Below are 9,049 nucleotides of genomic sequence, written 5' to 3'. Positions count from 1 at the left end.
GCTAGCTGTTACGGTGCATGTATGTGCTGCAGTATTCTTCTGAACAATAGGTGTTGCCCGTCCTCCAAATCAGCGCTGGTATAGAAGGAGAAGAAGTCAAAGTTGGAAGCCAAGGAATTTTAAAGTTTTTGCCAAGTTTCAAAGTTTCAAAGTGAAACCTGTGAACCTCTAAACTTCTGTACTGATATGATGTTAGGATGCCATTAAAAACAGACTTTAACCCAGCTGCAGCAGCAATGCAACAACACACCAGATTATAAAAATGCAGAAGTGCATGACCAGCAGAGATGACAGCTTACAACATGTAACATCAACTTTGCTGTACGGTGACATTTGCCAGGCACCACACAGCAGGTATGATGGGGCCCTACCTATGTTCTACTTCGGTCTTACTAAACTTTAGTCACGAGGCAAGAATATAACCTAAATCAAACATGATTGACTGGAGTTTGGTGAACTGGTATAATTTCAAAAAACTACGTGAGACCAGCTTTAATACTGTTCTCCTACGTGAACCTTTCCCCATCACAGGTGAAACCTAAGAGTGGCTCAGAGCCAGGGCACAGAATGCAGCAGGGTCAAAGTCACAGCGACTGAATGTCCTACCTGATCCTATGTGTAACGTCCTATAGCACATGCTGACAGCTGCTCCTCTTCCTGTCAGAGGGTAAAAGACCGCTCTGGCTTGCACCTTTTCTGACCTGGAAGGAGGAGAGTGTAGGTTTTAATAATTAGAACAAAACAGCAATCAAACAGCAGAAAAACTGACTTCTTGACAAGTAAACAGACTAAACTGTCGTGCAAAGGTGTCTTACTGTTTGGGTGGGGTGCTGAGGTTTTTGGGGTAGTGCTGGTGGTGGGGGGAGGTTGAGTGCTGGGCACTTTGGGAGCAAAGAGCTGCTGGATCCTCTGATAGGCCAAGAGCTTGATCATCTCTGCATCCAGTTTGTCCAGCTCGATCTCTGCACACACACACAAACACACACAACCGCTAGAAGCTAATTACATCTTGGTGTGCTTCATAGCAGAACACAGCAATACGAAGGCTCTTAAACTGTCACATGTGGCCGCAGAGTGACAAACTCACCCCCATCCTCCTCTTTTCCATCCTTCATGCAGCTGGACAGGTTGGTGATGAGGGCAGTGTGTTGGGCAACAGTGAGTCCGTCAGTGCAGGAGCAGCCTTTATGTCTGAGGGACAGGAGAGGAAAAAAGAGACAAACTGACATTGAATATGACGGCACAGCTGTGTAAGTGTTTCAGTGTCTAAAAAGTCACTCCAACTGGTTGATGCACAAAGTGATACACTTGCAAAAATTCTACAAAAAGACTTCATTTAACACACTTCAAAGAGTCACGAGAACTTGTTGCAACATTATTTCATCTCCTTTAACTATCATGAGTGTGTTTGGGTTTTTGGGAGTCAAGGATCCCAATAAAAATCAACAGCACATCTTACTGGTGTGTCTACTGCATGAAGAGTTACAGCAAACTGACAGAAGCACTGTTATCAGAAGTAATTTCTGACCACACCAATGTCCACTTTTTTCCCAGTTAATGCCAGTCGTTTATCTGGACCTCTCTCCTATCACATCGAAAATGAATCAAAACTCAGAACCTCTGATCGATACGGTCTTGCCCATGTCAGTTATTTTGGTTTGTAAAATCTGTCAATAGTCCGCCCATGATTTACTGTCCCCTTTGAGACATACTAACATGTATGTTGTCACCTGACACTGCTCTGTCCAGTCTGTGGCAAGTAAACGTAAAGAGACGTCAGATACCAAGTCAGCTTCCCACCTGAGCAGTCTGTACCAAATAGAAATGCTGTTTTTTGTCTTACTCTTAGTAAACTAAATAAATAATTCACTGACCAAACACCATCCACTCTGATACATTTGCATCTGCTGGTGAAAGAAACTGATCTGACATCAGTGTTAAGTTAACAAGCTCTACGTGACAAGCTCTAAAGAGTCATGCATTAAATGAAGCAGCAGGAGTATTTCTTGTAATCAAATTACTCGATGAATAGTTGCAGCCCTGGCTAGTACTACAGGCGGAAACAACAAGCCTGTAAGATGACTTTAGAATTACAAGTTTAGTTTACTTTAATTACTGTTAAACTACAGTGTTATGTTTTTACTTGTACTTACAATTTCCAGAGAAAACACTAAAGGCTGTTTTTGTGCTTAGATTTAACTCGTGCTGTGTCACTAATATTGCACTGTAATACTATTGTACCATAGCAGTGACAATGGATTCACACTTCGGTCATCTGCCACCATCCCAGAAATGTACTAGTCAGTACTAATACAATAGAATTATGCAATTCTCAATACCAAAACAAAATGATCATCCCATGTACATAAAGGCTGCCAACCGACACACACTGCTCAAAACCCCCACAACACCTCCTCCAAGTGGGAGCACATGGGGGGTGGGCCTATGCCATCTCTTTAGCCTGTACACAGCCAGACTGCATGGGCTAAAACACAGTCTCTGGTTAGACTCCCTTGAGCTCCTCCCCAGGCCTGGCTCCAGGGTGGGGCCCTCGTAATCACTATAGCTACTGTACATTATCTCTTACACTTTAAAGTATTTTAGAATAAATTATTATTATTATCATTATTACTATTATTATTATTAGCTGTATAAAGTGATACATTTAGACTGCAGCTTTGACATTTCTGATGTGTACCTGGAGTAGGTGCTGATCCAAACTTTACTGTGTCGTGCTCCTGGCTGCCTCTAGATGGTGCATCTGTGAAGGAACTGCTGGTGATTGAGAAGGAGGGCTTTTCATCGGTGCTCACACACTCCTCCTGGGGCTCTGTCTGGCTCCTGTGGTTCTGTTGGCCACTGTGGGGCCATATCGTGGGGGCAGTGGGGCAGTTCTGTTGGGCACATGCATTTACAGTGCTCTCGGGTTCCTTATTAACCGTTTCTGTTCCTATGTGGTTCACAAGTCCAGAGGCAGAAGCTGATGGCGTTCTCCCAGCCTTCAGTCTGTTCTGTAGCTCAGCCTTTTTCATGTCCTCTGATGTTCCACTTGATTGTGTATTTGCTTCTCAAAGTGCCACTCTGTTGATGAGGCCTTCTGTTTGATGGATAGGTGTCGCATGATACTGCACTGGAGAGCGATGACATCCTGAATCCAGCTGAAACTGAGTGGGGTTTCTCTCCATAGCAGCTGTATTAGGAGCTGAAGAGTCTCTTGAGGAGTCGCAGGGTCGGAGCAGAAACTGTAAAACTCTCGAGCTCTGCACCCTGAACTTCATCCTCAGGCTCTGCTGCCTCCTCCTCTCCATCGTTCTGCTCCTCTGAGGGGGTTGGGGTGGATGAATTGTTGGAATTTGGAGTCCCAGGCCGGCTGCTTAGCCCTGCTGCTGGTTCTGCGGTCCAATAGTCGTACCTGGGCCCACTCGTAGACCAGGGCCTACAGCTCCGTCCCCCGGAGGAAGACCGTCAAGCTGAAGCCGGCCAGCGTTGAGCTGCCGCTCCACGGATGGAGAAGCAGATCGCTTGGAGGAGGATTTCTCTGGCAGGTCGTTGGTCTGTTCAGACTTCTGTTCTGTCATAGACACACAAAAAACCAAACACTGATTTAAAAAGCCATCTCTTGACCCGGCTGTCCTACCTAGTTATAGGCGAATTGCCAAAACTTCCTTTCATATCAAAAATTTCTTGAAAAAAAATATTTTTAAAAAGCTAACAGATAGTTTTCAGAGGAATGGCTTATTTGAACCAGTTCAGTCACAGATTTCAGAGCTCATCACAAGCACAGAAACAGCTTTAGTGAAGGTTATACATCATCTTTCTCATGGCCTCAGTGCAGCATTCAATACTTTTGACCGTAATATTTTATTAAAGCAATTAGAGCATCCTGTAGGTATTGATTTCTGCAGTGGTTTGTATCATATTTATCTAAGGTTAATTATGGATGTGCTAGGACGCATTCTGTTTACAATTTAAATGCAGTATCATCAGAAGGCATAGTATACATTTTCACTGCTATGCAGAGGACACCCAACTTTATTTATCCATGAAGCCAGATACCACAAACCAATTAGTTAAACTTGCAGGAATGTCTTAAAGACATAAAGACTCTGGATGGCCTCTAATTTTCTTGACTTCTAAATTCAGATCCAAATGAGGTTATTGTACTCGGCCCTGAAAATCTTAGAAATATGGTATCTTAACCAGATTCTTACTCTGGATGGCATTACCTTGGCCTCCAGTAACACTTGTGAGGAACCCTGGAGTCCTTATTGACCAGGACAGTCCTTCAATGCACATATTAAACAAATACCTAGAACTGATTTCTTCCAATTCCAATTCTTTGCGTAATATCTCTGAAATAAGAAATATCCCTGTCTCAGAGTGACGCTGAAAAAACTACTTCATGCATTTATTCGTCTAGGCTGGACTAGATGTTTTCTAATTATTTTGGGACATCATTTTAGAGACAGAACATTACTTTTTACTTACCACACTGTTCATTCTCGCCAATGTCTGAGATGCAGAAGACGATAATTTACACTTTGCACTGTCTTCATGGATTATTGGTTCATTTACGCAGATTATATAATAAAGTCAGTCTTGTATTCCTTGCAGTCATATCCAACACACAGGCCAGCACAAAGTAATAAAGGAAAAGTGCAAGACGCACTGAAAACGCTGACCTGTGTATCTCAATATACAAAAAAACTATATACATATTTACAGAAATAACTCCTCAGACTAGCCGCATCATGATGGTCTCTGTGTAAGATGGAGAGGTGTTTCCAGCCTTTCCAGACACAGCGCAGACATGAGGAGTTAGAAAGTTTGCTCCAAAGCACGAGGAAACATCCATATGTAACATCCATATGCCATATGTCCAGGAAAGGCTTCATTGCTGATCACAGCCGGAGACGTTTCCTTGGTGGAGTGGGGCTCCTGCTGCTGCTCTCCTCCTCTGCAGGCTTCCTCTTTGCACCCTGTGTAAACCTCTTCAGAAACTGGCAGAGAACCGACATGATTACTCTGCCGTCAGAGGTGTAGTCCGTAACTCTCCATCGATTTGTCATTTCCCTTTCCTCTGTGCAATACACAGTGGAAATGACTCTGGTGATGGTGTTGCCGTCGACATCCAGGGTGCAGACGCAGTTCCTCTGATCTGCCTTGAGGACAGAAAGATCTGCCTTCTCTGGAAGCAGAGGTGTGAGGAACCGTGAATGGAGGTGGGACCCTGCAGGCGGCACCATTAAACCAGCTGGTGAGTTGGTAGGAGGAGATGGAGTGGTGTTCTCCAACTGACTCTCTGGCACATGGGTGAAAGGTGTCGTCAGCAGCAGTTTGTTAAAGAATCCCCTGAAGGCAATATAAGGAAACGCCTTCGTCCCCGTAACCAGGTTGTGGTTTAACGAGAGGACCAGATTTTTCATAGAGTCCACATGGCTGGGGCTCAAAGGACGGTTCCTCAGGTTGGAGATGAACATCTGGCGTACACTGACAGGACTCACCAGCTCAGCTACGAGAAAACAAAAAGATCATCTGTGTTAATCGTGACATAATCAGACAAATTACGGATTTAAATGTCAAAACATGGCTTTATATCATCATATGCTATTTCTACACACAGACAATGAGAGGCCCGCAGCAGAACTCACTCTTTATGAAAGCCTTAAGATTGGTAGAAGGTGAGAAAAATGGCTTTGCACTGTAAATGACTAAATTTCATGTTTTAAACCAAAGATCACAGCACCAAACTCTGCTTGTTAGCATGTTTAAACAGTAAAATGTCCTGATGATAGAATTCATTTGCAAATTCACATGTAATGTAAATTAAAAGTACAGCTCATAGTAAAGAATAACTTTGTGTGTTCTTGGTGACTGTGAACAACATTTCATGATAAATGAATGTCATCCATAATATTTGTGAATTATGGACACATTGTCAGTAAGGCTGCATAGAGTTTCAGTGATGTTTAATAATGAATTCATGTTCAGCACTTATTCTTATTTTATTTAAGCATCAGTCTGTTGGAAATAAAACAGCTAAAGTCAGGTGAGAAACCTCCAGCCTGCTTATTGCATGCACACAGTTTCAATTTCTCACCGAGCACATAACATACATCTGGAACACCTGTACAGACACGGCAATACACAAGCACTCACATAAATATGATATACTTGATTCAGCATCAGTAGCTATAACTGATTTTGCACATAATGCGTGCAAGATCAAATTTTGGCCACATCTCCGAGACTCCCTAACTCCCCTCAAAATTTCCCAGCTTTTAAACGCAACGACTGCCTCTGTGAACTCTCACAGCTCCATCATGCTTCTATACAGATTCGTAATTTTTAACTTTATGTCAAATTCAGGGCCAGTTGCTAAAACATGTAAACTCAAACCCTCCACATGGGCACATGTAGGCAGCCTGCTGTAGGCACTGTTACCGGTCTGAAATATCGGCACGCTCTCATACCAACATACCAACATACCAACGCTATGTGACAAATCGGCGGTATGTTACGCGTTGGGAGGTATGAGAGCCGTTTGGAATGAATCTATACATATAAATGTGTTTTATGTTCTGATCATGAATCACTTTGAGAAACACCATCTGATAGGGCCAACGTTATGGTTAAGGTTATGGTTAAGGTAATGGTTAAGGTTATGGTTAAGGTTAGGGTTGGAATGGACGGCTGGAGCTTCTGCTCTGAGCGTGTGTTATTGCCACGACCGGCATTCTATTGGATTCAATTGAGATTCCGAAGCGTCCCATAAGGACGCGGAATGGTACCTTTCACCTTGGGACGTGACAAATCGTCGGTATGTTACTGAAACACAGGGCATGTCTGGGCTGTAATGGCTCACCTCAGTGAAGCTGAAAAAGAGGCCAATTCCTCCTACAAATCGGAGAATATCTCCAGCATGTTCCTTAATCTGGTCTGCACAAGGAGAACAGAAGCTGTTGGGGAAACAAGCCTGCAAGAGACACAGCACATGTTTAAAAATCGCACCAATGCTTCTGACAGTAGAGTCATTATTTCAAATTAACTTTACTGCTGTTACTTTTCAAACAAGACCAAGGGAGCTCACTGTCAACCAGTGATGGGAATAACGGCGTTACAAGTAACGGCGTTGCTAACGGCGTTACTTCTTTCAGTAACGAGTAATCTAACTAATTACTATTCCTATCATTACAACGTCGTTACCGTTACTAACAAGAAAATGCGGTGCGCTCACGTTACTATTTTTCAACAAACAGATGGTTGAAGCTGTGTTCAGGTTACCGCATCTTACATCAGTTGCACGGAAGTAGCTGTAAGTAATATGGACGCTACAGCTTTAAGCATCTAGGCGCTCCCGTGGACGGCACAACACCTGGAGCCAATGGGGCAAAACAATCGCATTATCCACAACTGTTCCTTGGCTCTTGGACAACTTTGATAATTCTTTTCACTCCTCTGTCTGAAACCTTGCAAGGAGCAAGGTTTCAGACAGTTTATCATAAAATGATGTTCTTTCCACTTCTGGATTATGGTCCCAATGGTGCTCACTGGGATCTTCAGTAATATTCCTCTGAGCCAGTGCCAGCAACATTTTTGCAACAATAAAGTTCCAAGGGTCTTGTGAGAGCTCACTGGTTTTACCCATCATGTTTTTTTGAGACCCCTTTTAATCGACCATCAGCTGGGCCTGAACCCTATTTGCACCTCCCTTTCTTCATTTTTTCAACAAAGTTTTTTATTAGCACTTATTAGCAGCATGTGAGGCTGGGAAAGAATGTCTCGGACTCCCGGACCATCAGCACCGGCTCCCCTCAGGGCTGTGTTCTTTCTCCTCTGCTCTTCTCCCTGTACACCAACTGCTGCACCTCCACCCACCAGTCTGTCAAGCTAATCAAGTTTGCAGATGACACCACCGTTATCGGACTCATCTCGGACGGGGATGAGTCTGCCTACAGGAGGGAGGTTGAACGTCTGGTGTCCTGGTGCAGCCACAACAACCTGGTGCTGAATGCCCAGAAGACAGTGGAGATTTATTGTGGACTTCAGGAAGCACACAGCCCACTCCCCCCCATCATCCTGACTGACACCCCCATCACCTCTGTGGACTCGTTCCGCTTCCTGGGTACCACCATCACCCAGGACCTGAAGTGGGAGCCCCCACATCACCTCCGTCATTAAAAAAGCCCAGCAGAGGATGTACTTCCTGAGGCAGCTGAGAAATTCAACCTGCCAACACGGACGACGATGCAATTCTACACTGCAATCATCGAGGTCCATCCTCACCTCCTCCATCACCAGTGTGGTACGCTGGAGCCACTATCAGGGACAAACAGGACTGCAGCGTGTTGTGCGCTCTGCTGAGAAGGTGATTGGCTGCAGACTCCCATCTCTGCAGGACCTATACACCTCCAGGACACTGGTGGCGTGCAGCTCGGATCTCAGCTGACCCTTCTCACCCTGGACACAGTCTGTTTGACCTGCTCCCCTCAGGCAGGAGGCTCCGGTCCATTCGCACCAGAACCTCTCGCCATAAGAACAGTTTCTTCCCCTCTGCTGTCGGACACATGAACAATAAACGTACGACTGTTCCCACCACTAACACATGACCCTACGCTGTGTTCACTGCATCATTCCATGTTTGGCACTGATCACCACCTGCACTCATGTATATATCATGTATATATCTATCCACTTAGCACTTTTAATTCTTATTCTTATTTTTATATTTTTATGACAGTATGTTGCACTGAAGCACCGCAGCAATTTCCTAATGTTGTAAACCTCCTCAACATCTGGCAATAAACCCTTTCTGATTCTGATTATCACACATAATGTAATTACACAATTTATGTGTTTATGGTTTGATTTCGTTGCATCTGTGAAGTGGGTGGGTTGTTATCAACATATGGTGAGAATTTCTTTCAACCTAAACTTTAGAAATATATTTACTTGAAAATTTGTGATGTGTTCAATTTTATTGTACATTAAAAAAGACCCACTCATCCGCCTTTTGCCCTTTCCTCGCTCTGTGCCTGTCCCCCGGTTG

General features: G+C 44.0%; 1 long non-coding RNA gene across 1 annotated transcript; it reads right to left on the bottom strand.

The window, feature by feature from the left end:
* Positions 1 to 809: 809 nt before the first annotated feature.
* Positions 810 to 2,952, bottom strand: LOC120715581. Its single transcript, XR_005691676.1, has 3 exons — positions 2,699 to 2,952; positions 1,088 to 1,191; positions 810 to 962 (listed from the first exon to the last, which is right to left on the bottom strand). It is a non-coding gene; the product is annotated as an uncharacterized LOC120715581 (long non-coding RNA).
* Between the last annotated feature and the right edge of the window lie 6,097 nt (positions 2,953 to 9,049).

Source organism: Simochromis diagramma, unplaced genomic scaffold (assembly GCF_900408965.1).
Source record: "Simochromis diagramma unplaced genomic scaffold, fSimDia1.1 OVJJ01000449.1, whole genome shotgun sequence".
In the NCBI taxonomy this organism is placed as follows: domain Eukaryota; kingdom Metazoa; phylum Chordata; class Actinopteri; order Cichliformes; family Cichlidae; genus Simochromis; species Simochromis diagramma.
This window is presented reverse-complemented; position numbering and strand designations above follow the sequence as displayed.